This window comes from Anomalospiza imberbis, chromosome 35 (assembly GCF_031753505.1).
Source record: "Anomalospiza imberbis isolate Cuckoo-Finch-1a 21T00152 chromosome 35, ASM3175350v1, whole genome shotgun sequence".
NCBI classification, from domain to species: Eukaryota; Metazoa; Chordata; class Aves; order Passeriformes; family Viduidae; genus Anomalospiza; species Anomalospiza imberbis.
The window spans coordinates 192,182-210,509 of record NC_089715.1 but is presented as its reverse complement, the minus strand read 5'-3'; the positions used below and the strand labels follow the sequence as shown (position 1 = coordinate 210,509).

The following is an 18,328-nucleotide window of genomic DNA, read 5'->3' as shown; positions in this document are numbered from 1 at the left end:
AGGGGTTAATGCTGTCATTAGTTTTTCTGTCCCTGATTCAGCTGAATTCTCAGCATCTAAATCTGCTAAATGGTTCCCTCGTGCTTTTTGAGTCATGGGCACGATGGGCACCAGCGCTGCCAGGGCTCGGGGGGTGGCAGGTCTGCTTGGGCAGGGACTCTGCCACACCTGCTGATGTCAGCGCTCCCCGGGCTCCAGGGGTCAGAGCAGCATTCCTGCCCTGGCCCACACGTTCCTTGTCTGTGTCACACCCGCCGGGTTAGGATGGCCACCAGCCGGGACGTGTCCCAAGGAAGCTGTGCCAGCTTCTGTGAAGGCCCCGTGCCCTTCCCAGTGCGGCTGCGTTGGCAGCCCTGGGGGCTCCTTCTGCTGCTCTGAGCCCGCAGAGCAGGGCAGCGTTTGCTGATGGTTTGAGCTGTTCCTAAAGATCCTGTTGGGCTGTCTTAGACACTTGGGGTGAGGGATTCCTTCCAACCTGAGCCACTTTGGGTGGGCTGGGGGCGGCCCCAGAGCAGGGGGCAGTGTGTGCAGGGGCCCTTTGTGACACGGGGCAGCACGGTCACCGTGGCATGGAACGGGACAGCGTGTCCAAGGGCCCTTTGTGACACGGGGTGACATAGGAGCTGGCGGTGACAAGGCCACGCCACAGTGCTCGGAGCACGCGACGGGACAGGACGGAACAGAGCGGTGCCGTGAGGAGCCCCCACACAGCGCACTCATTCGTGTCTGACCCGGAGCTTTTCCGAGGCGTTATTCCTGCAGCTGACCTCGAGGCCAGACCATAGGACTTGGTGACCTGTGGCCTTCCCGAGGCTTCTCTTCTGCAGGTGTCCTCGAGGGCAGATTGTGGGACTTGGTGCCCCAGAGGCATCTCCCATCCCTGCCACCGGTGCCCTCGAGGCCAGACCACAATCCTCGACAGGAGTCTCCTGTCCTTGTGGCAGGAGCCCTTGAGACCAGAGTGCAGGACTTGCTGTCCTGTAGCCTTCCTGAGGCTTCTCTCTTGAAGGTGCCTTCCAGGCACGACTGCAGGCCTTGCTGACTCGGAGCTTTTCTGAGGCATCTCTCCTGCAAGTAGCCACAAATCCAGTCACTGACATGGAGCAGAGACCCACGAGAGTGCCCAAGCTGGCCTGGGTGGAGGAAGAGGAAGAAGGCCCTGGAGCTGGCCCAGCACAGGAGACTGAAGAGGTGGTGCAGTTCAAGCCGCAGCAGGAGGGTGAGTGGCAGAGCTGGGCTGCTGGGCTGCTTGGCCACATCCCATCCCATGGCATCCCATGGCATCCCATGGCATCCCATCCCATCCCATCCCATCCCATCCCATCCCATCCCATCCCATCCCATCCCCTGGGCACTTGCCCATGGACAGGACGGAATAGGGGCCAGGCAGACACCCCACAGCCATGCTCCATCCCCTGGGGCATTCCAGGGCTGTCCCTGCCTGGGGAGCGCAGGGCTGGGCTGTGTTCTCCTGCCTCTCCCGCAGCCCCTCAGCTCAGGCTGCGCTCGCTCTTTGCCAGGTGCAGCCGTGCAGCACACACAAGAGCAGGATCCCGCCCATGGCCTCTTCCGCAGAACAGCGCAGGTACCTGCAGCCATCCCCAGCTGGGCTGAGCCTGCTGTCACTGCTCAGCCGAGCACCGCGCTTGGAGCATTCCGTGGAACATCCCTGGCTTCCTGCCCTTCTCCTACAGCTGGTTTGCAAATTCATCAAGAGGATTTGGGAGGAAGAGACCAGCACCATGGGCACAGGGCTCAGAGCATATTCGCACATCTTCAAAACCAAGACCTGTGCTGCCCTGCTGGATATGCTCGTAGGGGAGGGGTTTTCCAATCCAAAGCAAGTAAGCAGCCTGTGGCCAGGGTTTGATCCCCCCAGGAACTGCTTGGCCTCCCAAGCCATGGCTACTGCTCACTGGAAGCCTTTGAGGCCATGGTAGTGTGGTGGCAAGGGAAGCACTTCTCTGGGGAAGCTGGGGACATTCCTCCCTCTGGCAGCTTTCCAAGTCTCCCCGTGCCTTCTCCAGGTGCCTGCCATGGTGAGGTACATCCACCAGTGGCTCATGGCCAGTCAGTTTGCTGAGCACAGGCTGAACAGGGCCCTGCTGGATCTCACCAAAGAACAGCCTGCTGATGTAGTAATGTGTCCTGGTTTTGGGCAAATTTGGGAGAAAACCTTCAGAAGGAGCCCCGAGAAAAGCAAACCCCCCATCGCCCCTCCCAAACCTGGTTCAGGAAGAATTTCCACAGAGAGTAGTGGAAACAACCTGTTTATTGAGCAGGCAAAGCACTCCCCAGCACAAAAAAAATGAACAACACCAGATGACAAAAACTCTTTCACCACACTGAAGAGGTGACAAATTCAGAAAGTCTCTCCTGGGAGTGGTTGCCCAGTTCTCGGTCTCCGGCACTGGGGGTGGCTGCTGCAGGTCACAAAATGCTGGCTTTCAGTGTGTCTTGGTGTTTCCCAGGTCCTAGTCCTGAGCAGGTTCAAATGGTATTCAGGAAAGGGAAAGAAAAAAAACAGTCCAGGGAAAAAATTGGATTGCCTAGCTAAACTAATTAATAAGCAAAAGCAAGGGCAAAAGCAAAAAGCAGGAGCAAGAGCAAAGCAAAAGCAAGCAAGCCAGCAAGCAAGCAAGCAAGCCAGCAAGCCCTAGCCTCTCCTAAACACAAACTGTGAGGGGAGGTGAGCTGGCTGATAACAAGACAAAACAAACCTTCACTTTTTGGAGCCAGTCCTGAAGGCACAGAACATAACATCAAGCATAAACTGAACACACGATTGGGGATACAAGCACCATAACGTCACCCGAGGACATTCCACCCCTTGTCTCCGAATCGTCAACATAACTAACAAACATCATGTAAAAACTTCATCAAGTAAAAACTTCCATCTTTCACTTACTCAGACACATTTCCTTCCATCTCACTTGCTCAAACCTTTGACGCACATTTCCTTCTATATCACTTGCTCAAACCTTCGACACTTACACATTTCCTTCTGTCTCATGTCTGTGTGGTTTAATGTAAAGACAGTGGCAGTAACATCCAACAACCAGTGATATTTGCATATGAGTCTCACCCCACAATCAGATCTCCCTGAGGCACACATCGTGTTCTTCCATATTTCTGCATTATTCACCATGTACAACCTGGTCCCTGAGCAAAGACAATCCCAAGAATGGGTTTGTCTGTACTCGAGGCAGAATTGATCCACACTGTCTTCCCTAACAAACCTCTGATATGTGCCACTGGGATTTTATCTACCTGGATCGGAGCAGCATATAAAAAGGAGCAGTTCCAAACATATGGCACATTATGCCAATCAGCCTTCTGATGAGCCAGTGACATTTCTTACTCAACAGTGACACTGCAGTGCTGGCCACCAGGCCGGCTTGCCAAGGGAGGCTTCTGGCCATGCCCTGCAAGCAGCTGCTGCTGCCAAGGCGCCTTTGGTGCCTCAGGCTCTCCCTGGCACAGCTCCCAGCACGGCACTCTGCCCTTGTGCCCGAGGCCTTCCCTGTGCTGGGGCTGGCCTGGGGCTTTTCCTGCAGCGGGACCTGCCCTGCTCCTGGCACAGGAAAGGCAGTTCCTGCTGGAGCAGGAGGCTCTGCCTGCGGTGGGCTCAAACCACTCCAGCAAGGCCCTGGTGACGTCAAAATTGCTTCCTAGAGCAGAATAGTCTATAATTGGTATAGCTCCTATATTGAGGAGTAAATAACTATTTTTTAAATTTTATTCTGTGTTGTAAATAGACCGTTTTATCTAATAATGATCAGAATCAATCATAGCTGTATTTATACAGATTTATCTGGTATTACATCATTAATCTTTTGGGACAAATTGCATTAAGGTTCAATTCCACCTGTCCAATCTGCAGGGTCGGGATGGGATCCAGCCGCTGCCAGTCTCTTCTATTAGAAGGAATTCTAGAAGTCTAGGGGTGCTGCAGGGGTTTCAGGATCTATGGTGGCTGTTGGGGGTCATTTCTCCACCTCATGACTCAGCAGGAGTTTCTCCAGTAAGGAAATAAAGCTTTTGCCTGAAGCTCCCACTCTGCCCATGACAGGAACCCCTGTGAGTGTCTCTGACATCCCGACTCTTTGGCAGCCTGGGGACTCCTGGGATGTCACTGTGGAGCCCCCGTGAGTGCCTGTGACAGATCAGTGCCTTTGCAGCCCAAGGTCCCCTGGGATGTCACCGTGGGATGGCTGTGACTGCCTCTGACCACACGGCTCTTTACCATCCCCAGAAACCCCTGGGAGGTCTCCATGGAGCCCCTGTCTCTGCCTGTGACATTCCAGCTCTTGAACAGCCTGGAGACTCTTGGAAATTCCCCATGGAACCCCTCTGAGTGCCTGTGACAAATCTGATCCTTAGCAGGCAACCATCACCAGGAACCCCTGTTGCTGTGGTCAGTTTCCATGGCAACCATCACCAGCCCCTGTTGCTATGGTCAGTTTCCATGGCAACCATCACCAGCCCCCTGTTGCCATACTCTGTTTCCATGGCAACCATCCCCAGCCCCTGTTGCTATGGTCAGTTTCCATGGCAACCATCACCTGCCCCTGTTGCTATGGTCAGTTTCCATGGCAACCATCACCAGCCCCTGTTGCTATGGTCAGTTTCCATGGCAACCATCACCAGCCCCTGTTGCTATGGTCCGTCCCTGGGCAGCTCCATGGAGACCCCATGCCAGGGGTGGTTGCCATGGACACCAGCTCAGGCCTGGAGCCCGAGCCCGTTGCCATGGAACCATTGGCAGTCCCATCCCCAGGGCCATGGGATCCCAGAACCACAGAACTGGCTGAGCTGGGAGGGACCCATCAGGATCCTCGAGTCCAACTGCTGGCCCTGCACAGGACACCCCAACAATGCCAGCCTGGGCCTGGCAGCGGTGTCCAAACGCTGCTGGAGCTCAGAGAGCCCTGGAGCTGTGACCCTTCCCTGGGGAGCCTGGGCAGTGCCCCAGCAGCCTCTGGCCAAAAACCTTTTCCTGAGATCCAACCTCAGCCTGCCCCGCCTCAGCTGCAGCTGCTCCCTCCAGTCCTGTCCCTGGGCACCAGAGTGAAGAGGTTCCCACAGCCCCAGCCAGGGACCCGCTCCCAAGGCTGTTGCCATGGCCACCAGGGCTGGGACCAGCTGGGATGCTCGGTTTCCAAGGGCCGGGGTTCAGGAATGGGATTCCCCAATTTCCTGCTCCCCCTAAAAACCGTGCTGCCGCTCACTGCCGTCCCGCTTCCCATGGAAAGCACAAAAGGCAAAGATCCCGGGCTGGGAGGAGAACAATTTACTGTGAACAGCAACGAGACAAGGAACAAACAGGAACAGAAAAAATACTGATAACAGAAGGGATAAGAAAAACTATTTACAGGGAAGACTACATCACAACTGACTGGCTCTTCCTGGCCATGTATTTCCTCCTGCCTGGAAAGGACACCCTTCTCCTCGGGGACAGAGAGAGAGAGAGAGTCCCTTTGCTGCCCCTGGCAATGACCTGAGGTAGGAGTGAATGTAATGACAGGGCCATGGCCAGACCCTCATGTTCTTTGATCCCACACCATGTCATTGGCAAGGGCAGGAAGAGATCTCTTCCCAGCATGCATCACAGGGAACATGGATCACCAGGGCTCTTCCCAACATGGGTTCTCCCATGGGGGATGAAGCTGGAGCAGTGCACAAAGCTCTTCCTGCAGTCCGGGCACTCACAGAGCTTTCCTTACTGGTGCCTCCGTTGGTGTCTGGTCAAGTGAGAGCTCTGGGTGAAGCTCTTCCCACACTGGGGACACGTGTAGGGCCTCTCCCCGGTGTGGATGTGCCGGTGCTTGACAAGGGTGGAGCTGTGCTTGAAGCCCTTCCTGCAGTCAGGGCAGCGGAAGGGCCTCTCCTCTGTGTGAATGCGCTGGTGCAGGAGGAGTTGGGAGCTGGTTGGAAACCTCTTCTCACACGCGGGACACTCGTATGGCCTCTCTCCAGTGTGGATCATTTGATGGATGATCAGTTGGGACTTCTGGCTGAAGCCCTTGCCACATTCCCCACACTTGTATGGCCTTTCTCCAGTGTGGATCCTCTGGTGGCTGATCAAGTGGGACTTCTGGCGGAAGCTCTTCCCACATTCCCCACACTCATAGGGCCGTTCCCTGGTGTGGATCCTCTGGTGGCAGATCAGGCTGGAGCTCTGGCTGAAGGTCATCCCACATTCCCCACACTCATAGGGCCTCTCCCCGGTGTGGATCCGCTGGTGACGGAGGAGACTGGAGCTGGTCTGAAAACTCTTCTGACACTCGGGACACTCGTAGGGCCTCTCCCCCGTGTGGATGCGTTGGTGGATGACGAGGGCAGAGCTGCAGCTGAAGCCCTTCCCACACTCCCCACACTTGTAGGGCCATGCCTCGGTGTGGATCATCTGGTGGCAGATCAGGTTGAAACTCCTCCTGAAGCTCTTCCCACACTCCAAGCACTTGTAGGGCTTCTCCCCATCATGAACCTGCTCATGCACCACCAGCTCTGAGCTCTGGCTGAAGCTCTGTCCACCTTCCTGGCACAGGGTGGGTCTTTCCTCCTCAGAGCACCCTGGGTTGGGTTTGCAGCCCCTCCTCCTGCGGGATCTCCGAGGCTTTTCCTCCCTGTTGGATTTCTGCGCCATGGAGTTGCTCAAAACAGCCTCTTCCACAAGGTTCTGCCGCGGGGATTTGTCCTCCCTGGTTTCCATCCTCAGCTCCTTCCCTGGGGGAGGAAGGACAAGGAGAGGATGGGATTTGCCTCCATGCCAGAGGGAAGGGGAAGAGAATCCCCCCAGTGTGTCCCTGGCAGGATGGCGTCGACAGCATCGTTGTCCTGCAGCCGGGAGCCACGCTGGGCTGGGAGATGGAGCAGGAGAGACGGGGAAAGGGGCACTGACTTCCTCCTCAGCTGCCCGGGGGTGCCAGGCCTCCTTCTTCTTCCTCGCAGCTACCTCCTCCATCTGGTGAAGGTTTGGAGATAGGAAATTCTGTTTTGGGAGAAAAACAAGGGATGAGCACAATGAGTTTTATACTGGTTTGAAGGCAAACCAGGGGGAGAGTCTAAGCCAGAATTACAATTTAGTAAGAATATTAAGATCAAGGCAATGATACAGAAACACTGGCTTAGATTGACAGAGTCAGGATTTAACCTGACACCCCGTTGGTCAGGGTGGTGGTAGCTGTCGGATGAAATGGTGTCTGCAGTCCTGTTGGAGTGATGAACGTGATTCTGTCAAAGCGGTGATCCTGTAGAAGGGTCTGGTCTTCCTCTGAAGGTCCAGTGGTGGTTACGGAGCTCTTGTCCTCTGGGAATCCAGTAGGCAAGGTGGTCCTGGTGTTGCAAGGGTGAGATTATATCCAGGTAGGAATGTTTGGTTCCTCCCCCTGGGCGGAGCATCCCACAATGGGATGATGTAATTTTATCAGTCCTGCAGTGGCACTCAATGGCCCATTAACAGAAGATAGCCCCTGGAGGGCGTTATCAGGGCTGAGCCATGGAAGAGATAAAGAACACTGCCCCACCTGTTTATCACAGTTTATGAAGATGGTGACTGAAAACATACTTTGGGTTACATCTTACATTGCACCCTGAAACAGTGAGGCAATCCCTGCTCGGGATGGGGGGTGAACACCACCCCCCTTTCCCAAACTGGCTCAGGTGTAAAACCCCCACTCTGGGAAGGCCACACACACAGGGGACAATGTCACACTTGCCCTGCCCCAGGAGAGGTCTCTGTCCCGGTCACTCCCTTGCTCTCCCCCCTTTTCTCTTTCTTCCATCTCTCTCTCTACCTCACATTTACTGTTCAATAAAATCCACTTTGGATTTGTTTTGTTAACACCTTAATTGGGGCAGAGGCACCTCTCTAACAATTTTATTAACCAGATTGAGACATTATTTTGGTGCAGTGAGTTCAGGGCACTGATGTCTGACCCCAAGTGCCTTTGACAACAGCATGGTTCCCTCCTATCAGGAGGTTCTGGCTCTTTCTGGAGGAACTCTTGGAAACTTCAATGCAGCTTCTTCAGTGTGACTTTTGGGAGAACATATGAGGAAAATGGCTGTTGTGGGTGGCCAGTGTAAAGAAAATATTTTGTTGTCCTTCCTAGAAATGTTTGTTAAAATCGCTGGTGGAAAGGGACCAAATGATACCAGCAAGACTGACAAGGGTCATTCAGCACAAGGTGAGGAACACAAGGCTGCACGAAGTCCTACAAGAAGCCCAGCTCAAGTATCTAAATTCCCTAATAAGTCCCAAATTCACAGGCCTGGGGGCTTTGCCAAATGTGGCAAGCACATTTTTCTCTCTCTCAGGATTTTTATAAAGGTGCACAGAGAGAAATGAAAGAGAAAATAATTTCTGTTTCTGCTCCTTGTTTTTCTCTTGTGGAATGTGTTTGGAGAATTGTTTATCTGGAGTGAATGCTTTGTTGGATCATGGTGGATTGTTTGGGCCAATGGATAATCAGATCCACCTGTGTCTGGACTCTCCAGAGAGGGTCACGAGTTGTGAGTTAGTTAGATATCATAGTTAGAGAAAGTCGCATGTACGTATAGTATCCTCTTTTATATAGTATATTAATGTATTATAGCATAATTATAATAAAGAAATCATTCAGCCTTCTGGACTGGAGTTAGATATCTTCATTCTTCCTATTGGGTTAGCCTGCATCTACAACAGCCGAATGTGAGAATCATTTTTCTTTTTGTCCCTGTCACCTTTGTGACAGGTAGACTGAGCTTTCCCTTCCTTTTAATAATCTGTATTGGGGCGAATTTCCACTTTTCTTTTATCTGAACCTGCCAGTAGCTGAGCTGGAGCTGTGCAGGAACCAATGAAATTTGGAATTGCCACAGAATTGCTTCTATTGTCGGTTTGTTCATGTTTGGGATTTGTTTGCATTTCCATCACAAGTGACTTGTGGGAATACCAAATATTCATCAAAGTATTTTATGCAGAGTTAAGTTTGATTTCTGCTGAGATTTTTTTTTGTCCGGTGCCCAGGGGATGCTCGAGGGCAGTCTGTGCCTCTCGCCCTGGGGGATGCTTGGGAGGGGCTTGGGGGGGTTGTCCCTGTCCCTTTTACCCCAGGCCATTCCCCAGGGTCTGTCCCTGTCACCCAAAGCCATTCCCCAGGGGGTGTCTCTGTCCCCGACACCCCAGGCCATTCCCCAGGGGGTCGCTATCGTTCTCACCCCAGGGAATGCCGGGGGTCTCCCTCCCTCTCACCCTGTGCCAGGAGTTGCTCGGGGCAGTTTCTGTCCCTCTCAGCCCAGGGAATGGTCGGGGGTCTTTGTCCCCTTGCCCTGGGGGATGCTTGAGGAGTCTCCATCCCTCTGCCCTCAGGGAATGCTTGTGCAGGGCTGGGGACCAGGGGCTCTGTGTCCCTCTCACCGCTGAGGGTGCTCAGGGTGGAGGGGGCTCTCCGACCTTCTCATCCCTGGGGAGGTGGTGGGGAATTTCTGCCCCTCTCAGCCCTTGTATGACCCCGCCCAAACATCATCGGGGTCACAGTGGCAGAGACACCCCAAACGCCCAGAAAGGCTGAACCTGGGATTTGATTTGGGATGAGTATTTAGGACGAGGGTGGAATTGGGGCTGGGGTTGGAGTTAGGACTGAGATTTGGATTAGAGCTGGGATTGGGGCTAAGGCTAGACATGGGATTGGCTTTAGGGCTGGGGTTGGGATTGGGTCTGAGGCTAGATGAGTCTGGCACTGGGATGAGATTAAATACAGAACTGTGAGGGTGACTAAACGTGGAGTGAGATTGAGGGCAGGATCAGGGTCAGGTTTGGGACTGAGCACACGCAGAGCGGGACAGGGGGGATGTCACTGTAGGATGTCCCTGGAATCATCCCAGCCCTTCTCAGGCACCTCCAAACATGGGGGGGCAGCTGGGTTCTCCAAGATCCAGGTGCTCCCATGCTGCCCCTCAATACCAGGCGAGCATTCCCTGAGGGCAGCCCTGAATGTGACCCTTCGGGTTCTGGGATCAGCCTTCACATCCCTGAGGGAGCAGCTGCAGACATGACGAGAGATTTTTTCCCCACCTCTTTCCTGAGGAAGGGTGAAGCCCAGCTGTCCTTTCCTTCTGGTGCCTTCTACTCTCCTCAGCTGAGGATGCCAAACTCCCCACGAGCAGGAAAGTCCCTATTCCCTGTTTCTTTGTGACTGCTGCGTGGAACATCCATTCAGAATGGAGAATGTTCTGACAGCCCTGCTGAATGACACCAGGAGGAGGTTTGTGAGAAAGGGGGGAAATTGTATTTTGATTGGAAATACAAGTTACAAACTTATTTCTTTCCATCCCATTCCTTTTCAGTCAGTTGCAGTTCTGTTTTCAGAGTGCCACCTTCTCAGTGTTTGTGTCCTCTTTTCTCTCCTGCCTCTCTTTGCCTGCTCTGTTTCTCTCTCAGTGTCTCCCTTGATCCAGGGCAGCTGCCACCAAAGGCCCTGCCCTGATTTCATTCCTAATCCATGAGCTACAAGAACTATGGGTGAAGTAATGAAAGCTGGCAGTTAAATGTCACTGTAGGATCTTGCTCCACTTGGCTTCTGGCTCCTTGGTAAGAGCTTTGCCTTCAAGGGCAGGAACATCTTTTCCTGGCTGGGAACTGGAATTCCAGCCCCAGGGAGTGTGTGCCGTGGATCCCAGAGGGGCATTCCCGAGGCTCCCAGGGTGCTGCTCCTGCCGTGCCTCCCAAGGAGCCGTGTCACATCAGGGAGAATCTCATAATCTTGGTTATCTCAGGGGTCTTTTATAGTCCTCTGTGGAAGGGGGGGACGGGGACAAGACAATGAATGTCCATTGAAGCCACCAAAGGGGAACAGGTCATGTTATCAGCAGTGAGCGGGAGCCATTGTCTTCTTGGTCCATCGACCACACCTGGGCAAACATCTCGCATTGATCAGGCCAGCCCTCCTCCCTGTGGTAGGGGTCTGAGTCTCAGTCTTTGGGAGGGGCTTCAATCTCCGTCCGTCACAGTGGTCATGAGGCAGATGAGGGGTCTTCCGTGGGAGATCACCAGAGTTACCCCAGAAAGTTCATTTGGCCAAGAGGTGGGAAAATTCGTGGGTTGAGCAGGTATTGTGAAGCAGGTGTAAGCACGTACAACAAGCCGCTCCTTGCCAGGCCCTGCTCAAAGCGGTGGTCCGTGGTGGCACAGCAAATACACCTGCAAAAATAATCATCCACCTCTCCAAGCCAGAACTCCGATCGGGGTCTCCAGGATCTCAGTCTCTGCCATTGTGGCAAACATGAGGCAAAAATGAGGGGAACTTGGGACCGTCTCTTAGACAAGGGCGTGCATGTCCTTTGAAGGGGAACGATCCCCACATGCGTCCAGCGCTGCAATAAACACACAGTCTCTACTCAAGCATCCCCTGGGCACTGGACAAAACAAACTCAGCAGAAATTAAACTTCACCCTACATAAAATGCCTTGAGGAATATTTGCTCTTCCCACATGTCACTTGTGATGGAAATGCAAACAAATCCCAAACATGAATAAACGGACAGTAGTAGCAATAATGTGGCAATTCGAAATTTCATCGTTTCCTGCACAGCTTCAGCTCTGCTGTTGGCAGTTTCTGATAAAAGTGAAAATTAGAAAAAATTATTCTCACATTTGGCAAAGCTCACAAGCCTGTGAATTTGGGAGTTATTTGGGAATTTAGCTACTTGAGCTGGGCTTCTTCTAGTGAAACATAAACTTTAAGGGATTTAGAGATTTTAGAGAAGCTAAGATTTTAGTTAGAAATAAGCCTTACTAGAGTTAATTAAAACAAATGAGTAGGCCTTGATGAAGTTAAGAGTTAGTAGTTAACTAATAACTGATTGCTTGTCAACACAGTGTTTAGTTAGCTGGGTTTATAATGAAGAATATAGAAACTGACAAATAGCTTTTAGGAACATAAGACAGTTGTGGGCCTCCTCTGTTCTGAAACCAATTGAAGACAGGGAATGGGAGCTCTACCAAGGTTCATTTTTCATATTTGCATTGAAAAGGTAGAAAGGTCAGAATGAGGAAGACTTCATTTACTTCCTCATTTTGCGACCCCTCCCCATGAAAGGGACGACCGACCCATTTCAAGGAACAAACTACGCATGCTTAATAGCTTTTCAAATGATTAGCATACGAAGTGAGGAATGGGATGTACCAAAATTATGAATATGTAATTGCATTTTGGGTATTCAATACTTGTATGGATAAAAGGACTCTGTAATCATTTGAAAGGTGCAGTGTGTATTTGGGAGCTATCCCGAATGCTGCCTGGCATCATAATAAACATATACTTTCTAACTTTAAACTGTTAGATAGTTTTTGCCCATCACAGTTGGATATCGGTACTAGATCAATATCCATATTTCTTTAATAAATCACTAGGACTTTTGGCAGCCTTGTGTTCCTCACCATGTGGTGAATAACCCTTGTCAGTCTTGCTGGTATCATTTGGTCCCTTTCCACCAGCGATTTTAACAAACATTTCTAGGAAGGACAACAAAATATTTTCTTTACACTGGCCACCCACAACAGCCCCATTTTCCTCATAAGTTCTCCCAAAAGTCGCTCACAGGAAGCTGCATTGAAGTTTCCAAGAGTTCCTCCAGAAAGAACAAGAACCTCCTGAGAGGAGGGAACCATGCTGTTGTCAAAGGCACTTGGGGTCAGACAACAGTGCCCTGAACTCACTGCGCCAAAATAATGTCTCAATCTGGTTAATAAAATTGTTAGAGAGATGCCTCTGCCCCAATTAAGGTGTTAACGAGACCAAATCCCAAGTGGATTTTATTGAACAGTAAATGTGAGGTAGAGGGAGAGATGGAAGAAAGAGAAAAGGGGGGAGAGCAAGGGAGTGACAGGGACAGAGACCTCCCCTGAGGTGGGGCAAGTGTGACATTGTCCCCTGTGTGCGTGGCCTTCCCAGGGTGGGGGTTTTACACCTGAGCCAGTTTGGAAAGGGGGGTGGTGTTCACCCCCCACCCCGAGCAGGGATTGCCTCACTGTTTCAGGGTGCAATGTAAGATGTAACCCAAAGTATGTTTTCAGTCACCATCTTCATAAACTGTGATAAACAGGTGGGGCAGTGTTCTTTATCTCTTCCATGGCTCAGCCCTGATAACGCCCTCCAGGGGCTATCTTCTGTTAATGGGCCATTGAGTGCCACTGCAGGACTGATAAAATTACATCATCCCATTGTGGGATGCTCCGCCCAGGGGGAGGAACCAAGCATTCCTACCTGGATATAATCTCACCCTTGCAACACCAGGACCACCTTGCCTACTGGATTCCCAGAGGACAAGAGCTCCGTAACCACCACTGGACCTTCAGAGCAAGACCCATCAGGTGATCCCTTCTACAGCATCACTGCTTTGACAGAATCACGATCATCACTCCAACAGGGCTGGAACCTCCATTTCATCAGACGGCTACCACCACCCTGACCAACGGGGTGTCAGGTTAAATCCTGACTCTGTCAGATTAAGCCAGTGTTTCTGTATCATTGCCTTGATATTGATTTTTTTTATTAAATTGTAATTCTGGCTTAGACTCTCCCCTGGTTTGCCTTCAAACCAGTACAAAATTCAATGTGCTTATCCCTTGATTCCTCCCAAAACAGAATTTCCCATTCCCAGGCCTTTGCCAGATGGAGGAGAAGGCTGTGAGGAAGAGGAAGATGCCCCGAGACACCCATGCACGTGAGGAGGAAATCACTGCCCCTTTCATCCTCTCTCCTGCTCCATCTCCCAGACCAGCATGGCCCCTGGTTGCAGGACAGCCCCACTGCCGACCCCGTCCTGCCGGGGACGCACTGGGGGGATCTCCTTCCCCTTCCCTATGGCACGGAGGCAAATCCCATCCTCTCCTTGTCCTTCGTCCCCCAGACAAGGAGCTGAGGATGGAGACCAGGGAGGACAAATCCCCACGGCAGAACCTCGTGGTAGAGGCTGTTTTGAGTGTCTCCATGGCGCAGGAATCCAACGGGGAGGAAAAGCCCAGGAGATCCCACAGGAGGAGGGGCTGCAAACCCAGCCCAGGGTGCTCTGAGGAGGAAAGACCCACCCTGTGCCAGGAAGGTGGACAGAGCTCCTGCCAGAGCTCAGAGCTGGTGGGCCATGAGCAGCTTCACCATGGGGAGAAGCCCTACAAGTGCTTGCAGTGTGGGAAGAGCTTCAGGCAGAGCTCCCACCTGAACTGCCACCAGATGATCCACACCGGAGAATGGCCGTATGAGTGTGGGGAGTGTGGGAAGGGCTTCAGCTTCAGATCCAAACTCATCACCCACCAACGCATCCACGCTGGGGAGAGACCCTACGAGTGTCCTGCGTGTCAGAAGAGGTTTCTGACCAGCTCCAGTCTCCTTGTACATCAGCGGATTCACACTGAGGAGAGGCCCTTCCGCTGCCCCGACTGCGGGAAGGGCTTCAAGCACAGCTCCACGCTTTTCAGACACCGGCGAATCCACACCAGAGAGAGGCCCTATGAATGTGGGGAATGTGGGATGAGCTTCAGCCAGAGCTTCAGCCTGATCCAGCACCAGAGGATCCACAACAGGGAACTGCCCTATGGGTGTGGGGAATGTGGGAAGAGCTTCAGCCAGAAGTCCCACTTGATCTGCCACTGGAGGATCCACACTGGAGAAAGGCCATACAAGTGTGGGGAATGTGGCAAGTGCTTCAGCCAGAAGTCCCATCTGATTGTCCACCAAATGATCCACACTGGGGAGAAGCCATATGAGTGTCCCAGTGTGAGAAGAGGTTTCCAACCAGCTCCCATCTCCTCCTGCACCAGCGCATTCACACAGAGGAGAGGCCCTTCTGCTGCCCCGACTGCAGGAAGGGCTTCAAGCACAACTCCACCCTTGTCAAGCACCAGTGCATCCACACCAGGGAGAGGCCCTACAAGTGTCCCCAGTGTGGGAAGAGCTTCTCCAGCAGCTCTCACTTGACCAGACACCAACGGAGGCACCAGTAAGGAAAGCCCTGTGAGTGCCCCAACTGCAGGAGGAGCTTCGTGCACGGCTCCAACTTCATCCCCCATGGGAGAACCCATGTTGGGAAGAGCCCTGGTGATCCACGTTCCCTGTGATCCATGCTGGAAAGACATCTGTTCCTTTTCCTGCCCCTCCCAATGACATGATCAAAGAACATGAGGGTCTGGCCATGGCCCTGTCATTACATTCACTCCCACCACAGGTCATTGCCAGGGGCAGAAAAGGGACTCTCTCTCTCTCTCTCCGAGGAGAAGGGTGTCCTTTCCAGGGAGGCGGAAATACATGGCCAGGAAGAGCCAGTCAGTGGTGTTGGAGATTTCCCTGTAAATAGTTTTTCTTATCAGTTCTGTTATCAGTATTATTTCTGTTCCTGTTTGTTTCTTATTTTGCTGCTGTTCCCAGTAAATTGTTCTTAACTCAGCCCAGGATCTTTGCCTTTTGTGCTTTCCGTGGGAGGCGGGAGGGCAGCGAGCGGCAGCGCGGTTTTAGCGGGAGCAGGAAATTGGGGAATCCCATTCCTGAACCCCAGCCCTTGGAAACCGAGCATCCCAGCTGGTCCCAGCCCTGGTGGCCATGGACACAGCTATGGGAGCGGATCCCTGGCTGGGGCTGTGGGAACCTCTTCACTCTTGTGCCCAGGGACAGGACTGGAGGGAGCGGCTGCAGCTGAGATGGGGCAGGCTTGGGTTGGATCTCAGGAAAAGGTTTTTGCCCAGAGGCTGGTGTCCATGGCAAACACCCCTGACATGGGGTCTCCATGGAGCTGCCAAGGGACTGGCAATAGCAACAGGGGGCTGGTGATGGTTGCCATGGAAACTGACCATAGCAACAGGGGCTGGTGATGGTTGCCATGGAAACTGACCACAGCAACAGGGCTTCCTGGTGATGTTTGCCTGCTAAGGATCAGATTTGTCACAGGCCCTCAGAGGGGTTCCATGGGGACTTTCCAACAGTCTCCAGGCTGCTCAAGAGCTGGAATGTCACAGGAAGAAACAGGGGCTCCATGGAGACCTCCCAGGGGTTTCTGGGGATGGTAAAAAGCCGTGTGGTCAGAGGCAGTCACAGCCATCCCATGGTGACATCCCAGGGGTCCTTTGGCTGCAAAGGCACCGATCTGTTACAGGCATTCATGGGGGCTCCACGGTGACATCCCAGGAGTCCCCAGGCTGCCAAAGAGCCAGGATGTCACGGGCACTCACAGGGGTTCCTGTCATGGGCAGACTGGAAGCTTCAGGCAAAAGCTTTATTTCCTTACTGGAGAAACTCCTGCTGAGTCATGAGGTGGAGAAATGTCCCCCAACAGCCAACATAGATCCTCAAACCCCTGCAGGACCCCTAGACTTCTAGAATTCCTTCTAAAAGAAGAGACTGGCAGTGGCTGGATCCCATCCTGACCCTGCAGATTGGACAGGTGGAATTGAACCTTAATGCAATTTGTCGCAAATGATTAACGATGGAATACCAGATAATTCTGTATAAATACAGCTATGATTGATTCTGATCATTATTAGATAAAACGGTCTATTTACAACACAGAATAAAATTTAAAAAATAGTTATTTACTCCTCAATATAGGAGCTATACCAATTATAGACTATTCTGCTCTAGGAAGCAATTTTGACGTCACCAGGGCCTTGCTGGAGTGGTTTGAGCCCACCGCAGGCAGAGCCTCCTGCTCCAGCAGGAACTGCCTTTCCTGTGCCAGGAGCAGGGCAGGTCCCGCTGCAGGAAAAGCCCCAGGCCAGCCCCAGCACAGGGAAGGCCTCGGGCACAAGGGCAGAGTGCCGTGCTGGGAGCTGTGCCAGGGAGAGCCTGAGGCACCAAAGGCGCCTTGGCAGCAGCAGCTGCTTGCAGGGCATGGCCAGAAGCCTCCCTTGGCAAGCCGGCCTGGTGGCCAGCACTGCAGTGTCACTGTTGAGTAAGAAATGTCACAGGCTCATCAGAAAGCTGATTGGCATCATGTGCCATATGTTTGGAACTGCTCCTTTTTATATGCTGTTCCGATCCAGGTAGATAAAATCCCAGTGGCACATATCAGAGGTTTGCTAGGGAAGACAGTGTGGATCAACTCTGCCTCGAGTACAGACAAACCCATTGGTGGGATTATCTTTGCTCAGGGACCAGGTTGTACATGGTGAATAATGCAGAAATATGGAAGAACTCAATGTGTACCTCAGGGAGATCTGATTGTCGGGTGAGCCTCATATGCAAATATCACTGTTTGTTGGATGTTACTGCCACTGTCTTTGCATTAAACCACAACGACATGAGACAGAAGGAAATGTGTGTCAAAGGTTTGAGCAAGTGAGATGGAAGGAAATGTGTCTGAGTAAGTGAAAGATGGAAGTTTTTACCTGATGAAGTTTTTACATGACGTTTGGTAGTTATGTTGACGATTCGGAGATAAGGGGTGGAATGTCCTAGGGTGACGTTATGGTGCTTGTATCCCCAGTCGTGTGTTCTGTTTATGCTTGATGTTATGTTCTGTGCTTTCAGGACTGGCTCCAAAAAGTGAAGGTTTGTTTTGTCTTGTTATCAGCTGGCTCACCTCTCCCCAAAGTCTGTGTCTAGGAGTGGCTAGGGCTTGCTGGCTTTCTTGCTTGCTTGCTGGCTTGCTTGCTTTCGCTTTGCTCTTGCTCCTGCTTTTTGCTTTTGCCCTTGCTTTTGCTTATTAGTTAGTTTAGCTAGGCAATCCAATTTTTTCCCTGGACTGTTTTTTTTCTTTCCCTTTCCTGAATACCATTTGAACCTGCTCATGATTGGGACCTGGGAAACTCCAAGAAACACCGAGAGCCAGCATTTTGTGACCTGCAGCAGCCATCTCCAGCACCGGAGACCGATAACTAGGCAACCACTCCCAGGAGAGACTTCCTGAATTTGTCACCTCTTCAGAGCGTAGAAAGACTTTTTGTCATCTGGTGTTGTTCATTTTTTGTCCTGGGGAGTGCTTTGCCTGCTCAATAAACAGGTTGTTTCCACTACTCTCTGAGGAAATTCTTCCCAAGCCAGGTGAGCAAGGGGCTGTGTGGGTTTGCTTTCTGGGGGCTCCTTCTGAAGGTTTTCTCCCAAATTTGCCCAAAACCAGGACACTTTAGTACATCAGCAGGCTGTTCTTCGGTGAGATCCAGCAGGGCCCTGTTCAGCCTGTGCTCAGCAAACTGACTGGCCATGAGCCACTGGTGGATGTACCTCACCATGGCAGGCACCTGGAGAAGGCACGGGGAGACTTGGAAAGCTGCCAGAGGGAGGAATGTCCCCAGCTTCCCCGGAGAAGTGCTTTCCTTGCCACCACACGGCCATGGCCTCAAAGGCTTCCAGTGAGCA

At 52.3% G+C, this 18,328-nt stretch overlaps 1 long non-coding RNA gene and 2 pseudogenes across 1 annotated transcript; 2 read left to right on the top strand and 1 right to left on the bottom strand.

The window, feature by feature from the left end:
- Nucleotides 1-6,726, bottom strand: part of LOC137464035 (zinc finger protein 850-like) — a 1,110,255-nt pseudogene extending 1,103,529 nt beyond the window's left edge.
- Nucleotides 1-15,145, top strand: part of LOC137464036 (zinc finger protein 208-like) — a 1,110,012-nt pseudogene extending 1,094,867 nt beyond the window's left edge.
- LOC137464045 (uncharacterized) lies at nucleotides 907-1,840 on the top strand. Its single transcript, XR_010994053.1, has 3 exons — nucleotides 907-1,219; nucleotides 1,521-1,585; nucleotides 1,695-1,840. It is a non-coding gene; the product is annotated as an uncharacterized lncRNA (long non-coding RNA).
- Nucleotides 15,146-18,328: the final 3,183 nt, after the last annotated feature.